Source organism: Arachis hypogaea, chromosome 1 (assembly GCF_003086295.3).
Source record: "Arachis hypogaea cultivar Tifrunner chromosome 1, arahy.Tifrunner.gnm2.J5K5, whole genome shotgun sequence".
In the NCBI taxonomy this organism is placed as follows: domain Eukaryota; kingdom Viridiplantae; phylum Streptophyta; class Magnoliopsida; order Fabales; family Fabaceae; genus Arachis; species Arachis hypogaea.
This window is the reverse complement of record NC_092036.1, coordinates 26,332,198-26,349,926: the sequence shown is the minus strand read 5'-3', so window position 1 is coordinate 26,349,926 and position 17,729 is coordinate 26,332,198.

Below are 17,729 nucleotides of genomic sequence, written 5' to 3'. Positions count from 1 at the left end.
GAAATCGCAGAAGAAGAAGAAATGAACAGAAAATAGAATTCAATTATGCAGAAAATTAAAGAAGAGATCTCAAGGTGAGATTGAAACAGAAGTTCTTCAATTCTTCACCCAAAATTCAAAACGAAAATGAAAACTAAGAGAGTTTTCTAATGGAGCCCCCCCCCCCCCATTCTGAAATGAGAATGATGCCTTTATATAGGCTTTTCAAAGTGAAAAATGAAAATGAAATTAAAACAAATTACAAAAATGAAAATCCTAATTTAATTGATCCATGTGCCTTTGAGTGATGATGTGGGCTTTGCTTGCTTTGGATTTGAGGAGAAATGGGTTTGGTTGGCCTTGATTCAATTTGGAGAAGAATTGAATTTAAATGAAATTTTGGTTGAATTTTGGCCCATGTTGCTCCCAGGAGGCTGCCCTGCCCTTGTGGAGGGCAGGGCAGGATTTGGTGCTTGGTGCGTGCGTGATGTGGGCGTGGTGCAGGCTGGTGCGCAGGATGCTGCCCTGCCCTTGCGGAGGGCAGGGCAGAAAAAATTGGTGCGCCAGAATTGTGCCACGGTGCGCTGCTGGTGCTGCCAGATGATGCTGCGGTGCGCCAGAAGGGTGCCTTGGTGCGCCAGAATTGTGCACCAACAAAATGCTGCCCTGCCCTTGCGGAGGGCAGGGCAGTGTTTTCACTTTTACGTCCCGAGTTCGAAACTTGGATGCTACACACGCTACTTCTTTTCCTTGGTTTTCTTGGCACCAAAGTAAGGCCTAGTTTCTTGCTTTCTCATGGCCCTTAAAGATGCCTTTCGTTCCTGCCTCAATTTTACGCCAAATATGGATTGCTATATATCGTTGGAAAGCTCTGAATGTCAGCTTTCCAACGCAACTGGAAGCACATCAATCGGACGTCTGTAGCTCAAGTTATAGCCCTTTGAAGTAGGCATGGTCATGCTGTGAGCGGCCAGATTTTAACTTAGCGAAAATTTTGCTCCAACCTCACTTTGTTTCATCATGATTCTGGCCTGCCCTAGGCAAGGGCAGGGCAGTGTGCGTGCTGGCTGCTTCCTTCCTTGATTTGGTCATGGGCCACGCTTTTAAAAGCGTGGCCTAAGGCTCCAAAGTGTACCCCAACTTCAAAGTGTACCCCAAAGCTCTTTTTTTCTCCTTTTTTGTGCTTCTTTGCTTCTTTTTTCTTCTTATTTTCTACAAGATTTATAAAATTAAAATATCAAGAAAATATATCATTTAAGTACAAAAGCATTCAATATTTAAGCACAAATTATCAATTTCTTGTATGAAAAGCATAGAAAAATAGGTATATGATGACATGTCATCACAACACCAAACTTAAACCTTGCTTGTCCCCAAGCAAGAAAAGAATCATGCAATAAAGATTGACAACCCAAGGTAAGAAGAATAGCAACTCAATGTTTATGGTAAGCTAGTTTTCTAAGCATGCTACAATCACAAAAGAAATGTAAATGATTGATGCGTCTATCTAGCTCAATTTATGAAATCTTTTCCTTATAATTTTTCCTTGAAACAAGCATTTGATTTTTTTTTATTAGCTTCTCCTTTTGGGTGCTTTGCCCCATGAGTTAATAACAAAGCTACGACTTCTAAATGCTTTGTTTTCAAGTATTACCACTTGATACATAAGCACCACAAGCATTTAATTAGAGGACTTCATTAAGCTCATTTTTCTTTTCTTTTCTTGACTCTCTAATCATTGATGCTCAGAGCCTTGAGCTTTGAGGGAGTGCTTTTGCACTTGAGCCTAGCCTTGACTTCTAAGTGTTTTGTTTTCAAGCATTTGGCTTGATACATAAACACCACAAGCACTTAGCAAATAAATTGCCATTGGTACTCAGAGCCTTCAGCTTTCTCATTCCTTCCCTTTTTCTTTTCTTGCTTTAATTGTATTTGCTTCTTCAAGGTTTTCATGATTTTAAAAGATTTCACAAAATGTACTAGATGAAAAACTTCAATTAAATAAAATCCAATGCAATTGAGCAACAATTAATCATACTAGCTTTCCAATACTTGTATGCACATGCTAAAATCTTCTTTAATGCCTTGTTTGTTTATGATCATGATGCTTTATTGCTTTTGAATTCACAAAGCTCAAGTTGGTAGTTATAATGCCACAGCAACATGTTACAAATCAAAATTCAGGCTATGCTTATTCATACCACACATGCATACAAAGAAGATAATATGACAATCATGCAATTTAAAGTGCTAGAAACAAATGAGAGGAAAAGGAACTTTACAACCTTGTAGTCCATCTTTTCTATTGTTGTCATTTTCTTCCCATTCTTCTCCTTCCCATACCAAATTAGAATGCTTGCTCTTCCTCAAGCAACAATTAGAACAATGGTGGTGGGGTCTAAAATGGATCATGAATGTCTCACACAAAAGGATGTCAGTAGCATATGTGTTTAGGCAAGCAAGATTAAGAGTAACCATCAAGGCACAGAGAAATAAAAACATTGTGATTGCAAACATAAGATGGTGTGCATGATACATTGCATAAAAGATAAGTGGCACACCAAACTTAGTGTGACACTTTCACTTGGAATTAATGCACGTATCCAGTAAAGAGTGGAAACAAATTTTTGTTGCATAGCAACACCAAACTTAGAATGCAATCCTATGTCCATTTTATTTGAAATAAGACTAAATGAAACCGTTGTATGTTAAATATAATCACCAAGCCAAGAATCTTATCATGAATAAAGGTCTTTTGGTGATGTATTAACAAACACAGTTAACAAAAGAAAGCATTAAAAACAAGTAAATGAATAAAACAAAAAGGAAACTGAAATGTTAAACCGAAAGAGAAAAATAAAATTGCAGAAGCATTATGATTATGCAAACAAGTAGTGTTGCTTGAATAAATTGCATAGAAAAATAGGTGGCACACCAAACTTAGAATCTTGGTGTGTCACTTTCTTTTTTTGATTTAATGCAATCATCCAAAAAGATTGAAAACAATGTGTTGCATGGCAACACCAAACTTAGAATGTAACCATATGCCAATTTATTGAAATTTAAACAAAGCATGGAGAAGAAATGTACCTACGGTTGGGTTACCTCCCAACAAGTGCTCTTTTAGTGTCATTAGCTTGACATGTTGCTCTTCACTTTCTTCCTCTTCTTCCAGTTTGTTAAGAGGAATGACTTCAAGGAAGGAGAAGTTTCAGCTATTATCCCCTGTCTTGGTCTCCTTTCAGCAAGCTTTCTTTTGAAATTGGCTTGATTGAGCTTGCTTGCTTGATCAGGGGGGGGATTGTTTGCAGTTGACCTTTTCTTGAATGTTGTCCTTGATATCTTGGTCACAATCCTCTTCTTGGTGTTTTTGTCAATTGCCTTCACTTCCTTGAGTCCAAGTCTTGGTGGTTGTGTAATAGTTGGAGTTTTGTCTTCATCAAGAGTTCCTTGCAGTGATGGTTCAATGACCCCTTCCTTCATGTGATTTTCTGCTTCACTTGAGTTTGACTTCTCTTGAGTGTCTTCCTCCCTTTCTTCTTCATGATTTTCCATTAATGCCTCTGGGAGGGAATCTTTATGTTTCATTGTCACCTCAAGTGGCTCTTGTGAATGTAAAAGTTCAGGATCAAATGCCTCCTCCACCTCATTTTTCATTAAAATTTTGCTTGACACAGAGGCTTCCTCATCTTGCCTTTCCACTTTCTTCGTTGCTCTCAACAATTGAGCTGTGTGCACTTCCATGTTTGTGAAGAAGTTCTCTTTTCTTTTCCAGAATTTCTTTTCCTCCTCCCAACATCTTTTGAGCATGGACTCAATCCTTGAGAGTCCTTGGCTTGTGGAAGTTTGTGTTGGTTGTGAGTCATGGGATGGATTTTGTGTTGAGGCATAGTTAATTGATGAAGAATTTTCAAATGAGAAACTGGGAAGTAAGGGTGGATAATTTTTCATGTGATTTGACTGCTCAGAATTTGCAGTTTCTTGGTGATACTCCCATCCACCATGAGGATAATAATATGAATCATTTTATGGTGGTGGTTGGTATCCCTCATAATTCTCTTGCTCATCTTGGGGTTCTGAAGCAAATCTCCATGGATTGGAGTGCTCAGAATTTGTGTCTTCCTGGTGATATTCCCAACCATAATTAGAATACTGACTTGAATCATATTGTGATGGCGGGCAATATCCCATGAAGTTTGTTTGACTAAAAGATGAGGTGAACTCCATTTGAATTTTGCAAAACACAACACCATTGAAAATTGAAAGTCATGTCATAGAGACAAAATTTCTTAGTGAGGCAAAAACACAAACACCTTGGTTTCAACTTAGAACAGAGAACAAAAACAAAGAAAATGCTTGATCTAGACTTCTCACCCACTTAATCATTGTTGATCTAAATCAATCCCCGGCAACGGCGCCAAAAACTTGATGGTGTTTTTGCGGAAAACGAATTTTTCAACACACAAATCCAACCGGCAAGTGTACCGGGTCGCATCAAGTAGTAATAACTCACAAGAGTGAGGTCGATCCCACAGGGATTGATGAATCAAGCAACTTTAGTGGGTGATTAGTTTAGTCAAGCTAACATTGAAGTGAATTAGGATGAAGTGTAGCCAACAGAAAGTAAATGGCAGGGAATTAAAAGTGCAGAATAATTAAATTGCTGAAACTTAAATTGCAAGAAACGTAAATTGCATCAAACGTAAAGGGGTTGGGTGCTGGAAATTAAAGAGAGCAATAGATTAAGCAACTAGAAATTTAAATTGCAGAAAATGTAAATGTGCAGGAAATTAAATCAAGCTCAATGTGAACAAATATGTGAAAGTGCAGAATGCAGGAAAGGAAATTGCAGAAAAGTAAATGTAGCAGAAGAGGAATGAAACAGAAAGTAAAATGTAGCTCAATTTCAATAGCTAAGGAAAAGTTGAAGATCTCAGGGGTGGAGGAGACTAGATAACAAGTCTAGATCTCAAATCCTTCCTTGATCCAACAAGAACAATTGCAAAAGAAATAAAGGAAAGAAAATTGCAGAAATCGCAGAAGAAGAAGAAATGAACAGAAAATAGAATTCAATTATGCAGAAAATTAAAGAAGAGATCTCAAGGTGAGATTGAAACAGAAGTTCTTCAATTCTTCACCCAAAATCCAAAACGAAAATGAAAACTAAGAGAGTTTTCTAATGGAGCCCCCCCCATTCTGAAATGAGAATGATGCCTTTATATAGGCTTTTCAAAGTGAAAAATGAAAATGAAATTAAAACAAATTACAAAAATGAAAATCCTAATTTAATTGATCCATGTGCCTTTGAGTGATGATGTGGGCTTTGCTTGCTTTGGATTTGAGGAGAAATGGGTTTGGTTGGCCTTGATTCAATTTGGAGAAGACTTGAATTTAAATGAAATTTTGGTTGAATTTTGGCCCATGTTGCTCCCAGGAGGCTGCCCTGCCCTTGTGGAGGGCAGGGCAGGATTTGGTGCTTGGTGCGTGCGTGGTGCGGGCGTGGTGCAGGCTGGTGCGCAGGATGCTGCCCTGCCCTTGCGGAGGGCAGGGCAGAAAAAATTGGTGCGCCAGAATTGTGCCACGGTGCGCTGCTGGTGCTGCCAGATGATGCTGCGGTGCGCCAGAAGGGTGCCTTGGTGCGCCAGAATTGTGCACCAACAAAATGCTGCCCTGCCTTCATGGAGGGCAGGGCAGTGTTTTCACTTTTACGTCCCGAGTTCGAAACTTGGATGCTACACACGCTACTTCCTTTCCTTGGTTTTCTTGGCACCAAAGTAAGGCCTAGTTTCTTGCTTTCTCATGGCCCTTAAAGATGCCTTTCGTTCCTGCCTCAATTTTACGCCAAATATGGATTGCTATATATCGTTGAAAAGCTCTGAATGTCAGCTTTCCAACGCAACTGGAAGCACATCAATCAGACGTCTGTAGCTCAAGTTATAGCCCTTTGAAGTAGGCATGGTCATGCTGTGAGCGGCCAGATTTTAACTTAGCGAAAATTTTGCTCCAACCTCACTTTGTTTCATCATGATTCTGCCCTGCCCTTGGCAAGGGCAGGGCAGTGTGCGTGCTGGCTGCTTCCTTCCTTGATTTGGTCATGGGCCACGCTTTTAAAAGCGTGACCTAAGGCTCCAAAGTGTACCCCAAAGCTCTTTTTTTCTCCTTTTTTTGTGCTTCTTTGCTTCTTTTTTCTTTTTATTTTCTACAAGATTTATAAAATTAAAATATCAAGAAAATATATCATTTAAGTACAAAAGAATTCAATATTTAAGCACAAATTATCAATTTCTTGTATGAAAAGCATAGAAAAATAGGTATATGATGACATGTCATCACCTTAGAATTAGAGGGTCTTAGTTTTCTTTTTTGTTTTCTGTGCTGCTTTTCCTTTTTTCTTACTGGGGTTCTTAACCCTCCGTAGATCACCAAAAAAAGATAGAGTTTTCTTTTTCTCCTTAACCGAAATTGAGCCACCAATGAGAGAAAATTTGCAACTTTTTCCTTCAATTTCAAAAGGAGGGTGGATTATGTTAGGTCTTGATAATTGTGAGAGTATGAAAAGACACTACATGCTCTTGGTATTTCTCTTTACTAACAAAGTACTATTGTTTGATAGTAATGAGAGGAGCTCATATAATAAAACTGAGACTTAATAAATATATTATGAATAGAATTGAGAATTTACATTTTTGGGAGAGAGAAGCAATACTTTATCTATAAAAATCCAGTAACATATATATGGTTAAAATTGTGTAATAAAATTGAAGATGAATTATATTTATTACTAATAAAATATTGATTTATATATCATCTATCCATTATAAATAAGCTACATGTGACTTACAACTCAAAAATCAATGAGTTATCTATGATAACTCAATTCATCATGAGAATAATTATTAGAGAAAATATGGGAAGATAATAAATTTTGTGTACAATAAGGGGGAAAAAGAAATTAAGATCAAATGATTAATTAATTATTTTATGAATTTTTTAAAGCATAATCACATCCCAAAATGATGATAATTGCAAAATAAATCTAAGAATGAGAAATTCAATAAATATAAATAATAAAAATTTTATTAAAAACTAGATATCCATTACAATACTAATCAAAATAAGTCAAATCAATATCAAAATTTCAACCACTAAATAACAAGGAGAATTTGCTAATTAATTGAGCTATTTGCTAATGTTTATATGTTTTTAATCTATCTTTGAGTGGAACTTCAACTCCCCTGTTGAAATCGCTTAAAACTCAAAAAAATCCAGCACAAAGAAACAACCACAACCAAAATAGAAGCTTAAAAAGCAAGGTAATACCGTAATACTATTATTAGCTTCCAACCCATCAAACAAATTAAGTAATCGACACCAGCGAAATAGAAAAACCAGATCGAGTGTGAAATCAATAGACAAAGTCAAATTTAAAATAATAATAATGCTGATTGCTATATATTACTGAGTATTGAGTCAATGCTGATTGCTACCCCTTCACCTTCATGTATTATTATTGCTTTATCTATTTTTCTATACCTTCTGAAAAGAAACAATGGTAGGTTATGCATCTTAGTTCGTAATTAGTTTCTTACTCTTTTATTTAATACGTACTCATGGATTCAATTAGCCAAATGTCCAATTTGATGACCATGTAACATCTTTTTAATTTGATAACAAACTAGATTCTATTATAGATTCTCTCAAGGCCAATAAAATCAATAATAAAATTAACATCAACAGCAATCAGCCACTATTAATTTAACTACTAATTTTGACAGTACTTACTTCCATATCTTTTGACACATTGGTCGATCCCAGTGAAGGAGGAATGCTTCGCCTCGCATCATTTGGTGCACTACTTGCATCAGGCGGAGATTGTTGGGTAGCTTCTATCATTACTTGCACTTGTTTTGAACTCATACCAGGATTAACTTGTTGCAACAAAGTTTTGATCAAGCTCGTTAAACCATCCAACTTGGAAGTTAAGTTATTTGATTTTTCTCCATAGTTGAAACCTCTTCAGTATGTTGTTGTTGCATTTGTCGGATTTGCTTATCCTTTTTAAGAGAGGATTTTGTGACTGATCAATCATAGAAACGAACTCTACCATGTCTCTCCTTTCCAAAAACCATTTGAAGCGCTTCATCATCACTGTATCCAGCTTGCTTCAAATTTTGAAGATGATGCTATTACACACAAGTAAAATTGAAATAAGTTCATGTGTGCATATGCTGAAAATAAAAAAATGATTTACACATTTCTTTTAGTGTATATTTATACGAAACTAAACAACTCACAATCATCTCTTGTGTTCCCAAATCAGTCTCACCTTTCTTGTTAGTATGAGTTACAACAAACATCTCAGACTGTCACAGATATTCATTGTCCTCTTTTTTTACACGCTACAAAGAAATGATGCACGAAAACTTGTCTATCAACAAATTTCCCTTTGGCAAGTATACCGAATTGTCATCAAGTAAAAACTTACAATAGAGTGAGGTCGAATCCCACAGAGATTGATTGGTCAAGCAACTTTAGTTGGAAGGATTTGCTAGTTGAGCTAATAGAAATTGAGTTGAGAATTGCAGAAAATTAAGTAGCGGAAAAGTAAAGTGCAGAAAGTAAATTACAGAATCTTAGATGGAGAATTGGGGAAATGAGCATGAAGATAAATGGCAGAAAGTAAAGAGAATGGGTAAGATCAGAAATGGGGGATTCATTGGGCTTAGGAGATGTTGCATTCTCTGGATCAAATTCATTCTCATCTCTTCCTCAATCAATGCGTTCATTGATCTCCTTGGCAATCTTAGGTGATTGGATCCCAATTCCTTGGCAACCCAATCTCTCTAAGCTTGAACAATTGCCCAATTTCTTGATTTAATTGCTCATGGGAAGAGATGAAGTATGGTCACTGACTATACCACATGTATTTCCAAATCAAAGTGTTGGGAGGATTACATGTCACTATATCCGTCCAAACCCCAATTTGGTCTAACATGAGAAAGCATTTCTAGCATGATCTCCTCATCCTTTTTCCAAGGCTCAGAGGAGATCCAATTATGGAGAGTTTCTTTTCCAAGACAATTAACCAATTGAATTAAGATAGAAAGCTTTCTAGTAAATCAAGAGAAAAGAAAGAGGAGGAATAATGAAAACTATAATTGATCCATCAAATTACAACAGAGCTCCCTAACCCAATGAAAGGGGGTTTAGTTGTTCATAGCTCTGGAAATGAAAATGGAAAATGGTAGAAAAAAGTATATTCTCTAGTAACTAGAAAAGTGCAGAAAAGTAAATATACAAGGTGTAGTTCTCCAAATTGCCTAGCTCCTTTCTAGTTCAAAACTACTCCTATATATACTACTCTTTTTGATCTTCTAGTTAGTTCTTCAGGTCTTGGATATAGGCCTTTGATCTTGAGTTGAAGCAGTTACAATCTTTAGTGGGCTCAGCTTTGCTTGCAGAAAAGTGTGAGTTAGGCATGGACGTTAGTTAGGACGTTAGTAGTGTTAACGTTAAGTGAGAATGTGGGTTCGAGAACATTAGTGACGATCACCTTTTCCACTAACGTTCCAACCCACTAATACTCCATGTTAACTTCAATGTTAGTGGCACTAACGTGACCACTAACGTTGCCATCTTGGTCCTTCGCAAACGTTATTGGCGTTCACCTTTTTCAATAACGTTGGCTCTTGGGTCTTCTCCCCACGTTAGAGTTCACGTTAGTGTAACTAACGTGACCCTTAACGTGGGCATGCCTAAGCTTCGAGAGCGTTAGTGACACTTACCTTTGTCACTAACGCTCTAAACGCCCCTCCTTCCCACGTTAGAGTTCACGTTAATTGGATTAATGTGACCACTAATGAGGTAGTGATTGCGATCTCCAATGTTAGTGACAAAGGTTAGTGTCACTAACGTTGGCCCATCATGCTTAGCTCCAGGTTACGCTTCACGTTAGTGGTCTTAACGTGACCACTAACGTGGGCACTCTTGGCTTAGTCCAACGTTAGTGACAAAGGTGAGTGTCACTAATGTTGGCGATTGCTTCCTCCCCCACGTTAGAGTTCACGTTAATTGGATAAACGTGGCTCTTAACATGGCTAAATGTGCCTTTGTGGAACGTTAGTCGCATTTACCTTTATCACTGATGCCAGGGCATCTTGGCTAGTTTTACTAGCCATTTTTTGTATGCTTTAGGATGGTTTCATGCATTTTCTTAGGAAATAAGCAAGTATTTGGGTGAAAATGCAATCATACCATGATTCAAGCAAATATTGTGAATTTTGAATGATTTCATGAGAATTATGCATGAATTGAATGATAAATTGGATGATGCATGATCCCATGATTAAGAGCAAGACTTTGACGCACTTTGTTTGATTGATTTCAGGTAACAAGAAGCAGAGAAGAGCCACATTAGTGGCTACGTTAGTGCCATTAACGTGGTCATTAACGTGGAAGAAAAGAGAAGCCCCAACATTAGTGAGAAAGTTAGTGGCATTAACTTTGAAGAAGGAGAGCATGGAACGTTAGGGGAAAAGGTGAACGCCACTAACGTTTGCGAAGAAAAGAACACCCACGTTAGCTTCCACGTTAGTTACATTAACGTGGGAACAAACGTGGAAGGAAAGGTAAACGCCAACGTTAGTGGAAAAGGTGAGTGCCACTAACGTTTGCGAATCAAAAAGACCCACGTTAACGTGGTAGTTAACGTGGTAGTTAACGTGGAAGGAAAGGGAGACGCCAACGTTAGTGGAAAAAGTGAGTGCCACTAACGTTTGCGAAGCAAAAAGACCCACGTTAACGGCCACGTTAACTACATTAACGTGGTAGTTAACGTGGGCAAAAGTCTCACCTGGCAGCCTGACCATGCCTTCTTCAAACAAGAATAACCTGAGCATCAAAGCTCCAAATGATGCGCTTCCAAAGGCGTTGGAAAGTAGACATCCAGAGATTTCCAATAATATATAATAGTATGGGGTGGACATTAAGTTTGTGCTCCAGAACCTAGCAATATTATGCCCCTGATCGCTAGCGTTATTGTGACTCACGTTTTTCAGTAACGCTAGCGACTATGCCAGCGACCATGTCCACTTCAAAGGAGCATAACTTGAGCTACAGAGGTCCAATTGAGGTGATTTCAGTTGCATTAGAAAGCAGACATTTAGAGCTTTCCAAAGTTATATAATAGTCTATAGTGGGCATGAAATTAGAGCACAAACAAGAGGCCTCTTTTAAGCCCCAAAAACACCAATTGGTAACAAGTGCAACGTTAGCCACAATAACTTTGGCACTAAGTCACACTTGTAGCGTTAGTGTGGCTAATGGTAGCACTAACTTTAGAACCTGGACCTCAACTTGATTCACCTCTCTTTTAAGGACCACCCAACCTCAAGGAAGCAAGCCCACAAGTGTCAACCAACCAAGGCCACAAGAAGCATCTAGAATAGGAATTTTCATTTAATTGTAATTTGCTTTTAATTTCATTTTGTAATTTAGAAGAGCCTATATAAAGACCTTAATTTGTACATTCAATACAGGCTGGAGATTGGGGATTGAAGAGGGGTCTTCAGACTCCCTCCCCTCACACACTTTTCCTTCTCTTTCTTTTCTTTGTACTTTTCATTTATGAATTTGGAAGTTTCAATGTTAGTTTTAATCTTCATCTTTACTTTTCTGCACTTTCTTTCTTTTCTATTTTGGTAGAGCAATGATCAACTAACTCTTTTCATTGGGTTAGAGAGTTCTATTGTGATTCAATGGATCAATTGTAGTTCTTATTCTTCTTCTTCTTTCTTTTCTCTTGATTTTACTAGAAAGCTTTCGATCTTCATCTAATTGGATTGTTATCTTGGGAAAGAAACTCTCCATAATTGGATCTCCTCTGAGCCTTGAAAAAGGGATGAGGAGATCATGCTAAAAATGCTTTCTCATGTTGGACCAAATTGGGGTTTGGATGGGTATTGTGACATTTAACCTTACCAACACTTTGATTTGGAAATACATGTGGTATAATCAGTGACCAAACTTCATCTCTTCCCATGAGCAATTAAATCAAGGAATTGGGAAATTGTTCAAGTTTAGAGAGATTGGATTGCCAAGGAATTGGGATCCAATCACTTAAGATTGCCAAGGAGATCAATGAATGTATTGATTGAGGAAGAGATAAGAATGAACTTGATCCGGAGGATTGCAATATCTCTTGATCCCAATGTTCATTTTATTTTTAGTTCTTACATTTACTTTTTCTTGCCATTTTACTTTTCTGCACTTTATTGCTTTCTTTAATTTTATGCCATTTACATTTCCTTGTTACTTATCACTCCAATATGATTCGTCTAACTAGGATAATCAATTAACCATTGATTGCTTAATCCGTTAATCTCTGTGGGATTTGACCTCACTCTTTTGTGAGTTATTACTTGACGACAATTCGGTATACTTGCCGAAGGGAAATTTGTTGAGAGACAAGTTTTCATGCATCAATCACTAACGTTGGAGCTCCTCTTTTCCTCCACGTTAGCTACCATGTTAATGTATTTAACGTGGCAGCTAACGTGGGCTATAATGGCATCGAAGGCGTTATTGACGATCACTTTTTTCGTTAACGCTACAAGCTTGTCCCCATTCCACGTTAGTGGTTACGTTAATTAGCTTAACATGACAACTAACGTGGCTCCTTCTTGCTTCCTTTGTCCTGAAATCAAGCAATTAAAGTGCATCAAAGCTCTGTTTCAAGTCATGAGATTATGCATCATCAATTATATCATTCAATTCCTGCCTAATTCTCATGAAATCATGTAAAGTTCACAATGTTTGCTTGAATCAAGGTGTAAGTGTATTTTCATTCAAAACTTGCTTATTTACTAAGAAAATGCCTGAAATTACCCTAAAACAGTAAAGAAAAGATCAGTGAAACTGGCCAAGATGCCCTGGCATCACAACACCAAACTTAAAGCTTGCTTCTCCCTAAGAAAGTACTGAAACATAGAAAAAAATGAATGAAAGAACAAGATGAACAATCCATTGTTATAGAAGTCAAGTTCTTAATTTATGGGGTTTCATGCATAGCAACTTGGGTTCATTCCTTCACTGGTCTTCATGTCCTTATAATGCCCTTGAATACTTGCTTGATTGCATCCTTTGAGACTTCTTATTTATTGAGCCTCCCCTCTTTTCCAGGGTTTATTGCATTCTTTTTAGGCTAAGTGCTCTGTGAGAGGGCGACTCTTTAAGATAAGCTTTCAGCCAACACTCCCGAACCAGTTGGTTCAGGGTGCTAGGTGTTAAGACACCCCTAAGGACTTACTCCCTCAAGTCTCTTTCCCCCATACATGCATACCACAAGCACATGATTTGTTATTTTTTTCTTTCTTGAGACCTTGGTGTCCAGCACCTCTTTGGGTTACTAAGTGCTATGTAACAAAGGTTGCTCTTGATAGTAGACTTTCAGTTGATAATCCCGGGTTAGTTAACCCAAGTTACCAAGTGATAAGGCACCCTTGAGAGCTTATTCATCCAAGTATATCCCTTGCATAGGAACACCACATACATATGCCTCAATATTCAAACCCTTGGTGCCTAGCCTTATTTCTTATTGTTTTCCTTTCCTTCTCAAACTCTTGTTGTTCTTTCTCTTTTCTTATTAGGATCAGGTTATTTGGTTAGTCTCAATAGGATGTGTTCCAAGCATGTGATTTAGAGCATATAATTGCCTAATTACCTTGTTGGTGAACCAACTTGGCTAATTAATTACCATACCACAAACTTAAGAACTCACTTCACAAGATAAACCCACTCTTGTTTTTCATAACATTTTCTTTTTAATTGACTTAAAAAGACAAGCATAGAAATAAGCAAGATGATGATGAAAGCTAGAGACTTAGACCAACACACTTATATGTGACTAAGGAGAGAACAAGCAGAATATGGATATCCCTGAGAATAATATTCAATCATACTTTCAATTGAAGCACTACACTCAGAGATAGTTTAATACAACCTCTTGATGTCTTCCTTGGATGATGATGTATGGTTCCTTCCTGAGATTGATTGACTTCCTATAAAACTATTGGAAGTTGCTTATTTCCTCAAGCACTTGGAAAATGGTTAGCATGCATGTATGCTTGTGAAATTCTGAACTTAATTTAGTGTGAGAATACCAAACTTAGTTCTTTGCCTAATGCAACAATTTGAATACATGTAGAACCTCGTGTGCTTTTATTAAGAAACGATTATGAATTAGAAAAGCAAACCATGCATTAGAGATTAAACATTTGTCAAGTAGTATCTCTGTTTGTTAGAGTAGATGTTGTATCAATGCAGGGTTGCAATGCACTCTTCAGGTGGGTCTTTGGTGGAACACCAAACTTAGAGTTTCACATTCACCCTTGGAAGGTTTTGGTGTGCAACACCAAACTTAGCTCCTCACAATATAGAGAATTATACTTGAATCCTTTATTGAGATAATAATGAAAAGAAACTACCTCAGGTTGGGTTGCCTCCACACAAAGTGCTTTTTTTAATGTCGCTAGCTCAACGGTGGCTTCTCTAGTTGAGATTATACTTCTGTTTGGGGTCTTCCCCCGTGCTGCTCAAGTAATGTTTGAGTCTTTGTCCATTCACAGTGAATGTCCTCCTTGAGCTTTCTTCCATGATTTCTATCTGTCCATAAGGTGAGACTTTTGTGACCAAAAAGGGTCCGGACCACCTTGATTTGAGTTTTTCAGGAAAGAGCCTCAGTTTGGAGTTGTAGAGGAGTACATATTGTCCTTCTTCGAAACTTCTTGGTGCCAAGTTGAGATCATGTCTCCTTTTTTCTTTTTTCTTATAGATTTTAGTATTTTCATAGGCTTGAGACCTAAACTCTTCCAGTTCTTGCAGCTGTAAGACCCTCTTTTCACTAGCAGCACTGCTGTCAAAGTTTAGTATCTTGAGAGCCCAAAAGGCTTTGTGCTCCAACTCTAATGGTAAGTGATAGGCCTTTCCGTACACCAGTTGATATAGGGACATCCCAATTGGTGTTTTGAAGGTTGTCCTATATGCCCAAAGAGCATCATCTAGCTTTTTCGCCCAGTCCTTCTTTGATGCCCCCACAGTCTTTTCCAAGATCCTTTTTAACTCTTTATTGGATATCTCGGTTTGCCCACTTGTTTGGGGGTGATAAGGTATGGCAACCTTATGCTTCACCCCATACCTTAGGAGTAAGGTTTCCAATGGTTTGTTGCAGAAATGACTCCCTCCGTCACTGATGAGGGCTCGTGGAACTCCAAATCTGCTGAAGATATTCTTTCTAAGAAAGTTTATGACCACCTTGTTGTCATTTGTTGTGGTTGCCACGGCCTCCACCCACTTAGATACATAGTCCACTGCCACCAATATATATTTTTTCGAATATGAGGTCGAGAATGGTCCCATGAAGTCGATCCCCCATACATCGAACAGTTCAAGTTCTAAGATGAATTGTTGTGGCATCTTATTTCTCTTGGGCAAGTTTCTAGCCCTCTAGCACTCGTCGCAGCTCCTTACCAGTTCCTTAGCATCCTTGAAAATAGTGGGCCAGAAGAACCCACATTGCAGTACCTTTGCTGCGGTTCTTTCTCCTCTAAAATGACCTCCATAACTAGAACTATGGCAACTCCACAAGACCTCTCGTCCCTCTTCTTCTGAAATGCACCTCCTAAGGATTCCATCTGAGCACTTCTTAAAGAGATATGGCTCATCCCAAATGAAATATTTAGCATCATTGATGAGTTTTATTCTTTGATGTTTGTTGATTCCAGGAGGCAAGTCACCAGCTGCCTTAAAATTGGCAATATCTACAAACCAGGATGCCTTGTGAATCAACATTAACTACTCATCTGAGAAGAACTCATTTACACTTGTATCATGTGTAGCACCTTTCTCACAAGGGATCTTGGATAGATGATCTGCTACCTTGTTCTCCACACTCTTTTTGTCTCTAATCTCAATATTGAATTCCTACAACAATAAGATCCATCTGATTAGTCTTGATTTTGATTCTTGTTTGGAAAATAGGTATTTGAGTGCTGTGTGATCAGTGAAAACAATCACTTTAGAGCCAATGAGGTATGATCTAAATTTGTCAAATATAAAAACTATTGCCAGTAATTCCTTTTCGGTAGTGGTATAATTTCGTTGAGTGTCATTGAGGACCTTGCTGGCATAGTATATGACATGCACCAAATTTTTTTTCTCTGTCCTAACACTGCCCCAACTGCGAAATCAGATGCATCACACATCACATCGAATGGTAAATTCCAATCAGGTGGGGTGATGATAGGAGCTGAGGACAACTTCTTTTTCAAGTTTTCAAATGCAAGCATGCACTTCTCATAAAAGATAAATGGTGTATCAGACATAAGGTGATTGCTTAAGGGCTTGGCTATATTTGAAAAATCTTTAATAAACCTTCTGTAGAAGCCAGCATGCCCCCAAAAAGCTCCTAATTGCCTTGACATCACTTGGTGGAGGTAATTTTTCAATTAGATCCACCTTAGCTCTATCTACCTCAATACCTTGGTTAGAAACTTTATGGCCAAGGACTATTTCGTCTGTCACCATAAAGTGGCATTTTTCCCAATTCAAGACCAAATTGGTCTCTTGACATCTTTTTAATACCAAGGCAAGATGATTTAGGCAATTAGGAAAGGAATCTCCGAATACTGAAAAGTCATCCATGAAAACTTCAATGAACTTCTCTATCATATTCGAGAAGATGGAAAGCATGCAGCGTTGAAAAGTTGCAGGCGCATTACATAGCCCAAATGGCATGCGCCTGTAGGCAAACACTCCATATGGGCAGGTAAATGATGTTTTCTCCTGGTCTCTTGGATCAACCACTATTTGGTTATATCCTGAATAACCATCTAGGAAACAATAGTATGCGTGTCTTGCAAGTCTTTCCAGCATCTGGTCTATGAAGGGAAGTGGGAAATGATCCTTTCTTGTGGCTTCATTGAGTTTTCTGTAATCAATACACATCCTCTATCCTGTGACAGTTCTTGTAGGGATTAGCTCATTCCTTTCATTGGGTACCACAGTGATTCCTCCTTTCTTGGGGACCACTTGGACGGGGCTGACCCATGGGCTATTCAAAATTGGGTAGATTACTCCTCCCTGCCACAGCTTCATGAGTTCCTTCTGTACTACTTCCTTCATAACTGGATTCAGCCTCCTTTGGGGTTGAATGGAAGGTTTGGCATCCTCATCCAATAGTATCTTATGCATGCATATGGCCGAACTGATTCCCTTTAAGTCAGCAAGTGTACATCCAATGACATCCTTATGCTTTTGTAAGACTTGAAGTAACTCTTCCTCCTGTTCTTGGCTGAGGGCTGAATTTATGATCACTGGATAGCTTTCATTCTTTCCTAAGTATGCATACTTGAGAGTGGGCGGAAGTGCCTTTAGTTCAAGTTTGGGTGCTTCTTTTCTTTCATCCTTCCCCTCTAGTGTGCCCTGAACATGAGTTTCAGCTGTTGCAACGTCTTCGCTTGATACTGATTCCTCTTCTTCTGTTAACCCCTTAAGTTCTTCTTCTTTAAGAGTCTCTTGCACTACAGCATCCACCGAGTCTAACCTCAGACATTCTCCCAATGAGTCTTGTGGTTAACTCATGGCCTTGAACACATTGAATATCATTTTCTCTTCATGTAGTCTAAGGACAAGTTCACCCTTTTGGACATCAATGATGGCTCTGGCAGTGGCTAAAAATGGCCTGCCTAAGATGA